Genomic DNA, 1,640 nt, shown 5'->3' on the forward strand with positions numbered 1-1,640 from the left:
CTAACAAGTAAAAAGCTGAACAATCTGAAAACCAACAGTTTTTCTTAGATCTGCCAGAGAATGAAGGTTACAAGGTGAATTTCTGCCCACTCAAATTAGAGAGACAGATAGATATATACAGGAAATGACAAATTACCAAAGAGGAGACCGGTGAACAAAAACCTCCATGGGAATGAGTTCTGGGATAGGAAAACCTGAGCTATAATTGATGACATGCTGGATGTTAGGAGTGAACAAGTCTAAGAGTTAAAAACTACAGAGGGGCACAGTCTTGCAGTGGGGTTCCTACACTTTTGTTTCACTTTCAGAAGTTCTACCACGTTCTCAAAATGAAGATTGGAGAAAAATTTCCTTCTAGCAGAGAGAAAAAGTAGCATTTTGGAATATGTTGGAGCATTCTGTTCTTAACAAGGCCTGCCTTCAGTAGAAACAATTTTATCCAAACCTAAATGGTTAGGGATTTATCATAATCAAATGATATGGGAGAAAGAAAATACCCAACTCTAGCCTACTCTAACCTGTCTCTTGAAAGGAAAACACCCAACTACAGATCCCTTAACAGAACCATCAATCAACTATTTTTTTTTTTAAAATGTTATTTGGTGCACAAAATGTTATTTTTATTTATAGCCGAAAACAGCCGTTTGAGACTTATTGATAGAAATGATAATTTCTTTGTCCTAGTTCTTTTTGGTAGCCTTCAAAACTGACACATATACATGCCATCTAACTCTCTTAACATTTTTATTTTAAATAATTGCGTCTAATACTTAACATTTTCAAATTATCTTTTAGAAACTGTCAAACAACTCTTAATACTCAACAAAAGGAAAATGAACAACCCATTTTAAAAATGGGCCAAACACCTTCACAAAACCTCACAAAAGAAGATATACATATGACAAGTAAGTATATGAAAAGATGATCAACATTATACGTCATTAGGAAATTGCAAGTTAAAATATTGAGGTATCACTAGAGATCTATTAGAATGGTTAAAATTCAAAGCCCTGACAATACTAAATGCTGCTGAGTATGTGGGGCAACAGGAACTCTCATTTATTGCTAGTGGGAATGAAAATGTTACAGTCACTTTGGGAAAGAATTGGTAGTTCCTCACAAAACTAAACATACTCTTATCATATTATCCAGGAATCAAGCTCCTTGGTATTTACCCAAATAAGATGAAAATTTAAGTTCACACAAAAATCTGCACATAAATGTTTATAGCAGCCTTATTCACATTTGTCAAAACTTGGAAACAACTAAAACGTCCTTCAGTTAGATGAATGGATAAATAAACTGTGGTACATCCAGACCATGGAATATTATTAGCACTAAAAAGAGAGTGAGCTTTTAAGCCATGGAGAGACCTTACATACATATTATTAAATGAAAGAAGCCAATCTGAGAAGACTATATACTGTATAATTCTAATTCTATGGCATTCTGGAAAAAAGTAAAACTATAGAAATAGTAAAAAGATCAGTGATCATTAGAGTTTGGGAGAAAAAAGAGATAAATAGGTATAGAAAAAGGGTATTTAGAAAAGTGAAAATACTCTATATGATACTATAATGATGAATACAGGTCATCATACATTTATCCAAACCCATAGAATATAAAACACCAACAGTTAA

Source organism: Pteropus vampyrus, unplaced genomic scaffold, assembly GCF_000151845.1.
Source record: "Pteropus vampyrus isolate Shadow unplaced genomic scaffold, Pvam_2.0 Scaffold325, whole genome shotgun sequence".
In the NCBI taxonomy this organism is placed as follows: Eukaryota; Metazoa; Chordata; class Mammalia; order Chiroptera; family Pteropodidae; genus Pteropus; species Pteropus vampyrus.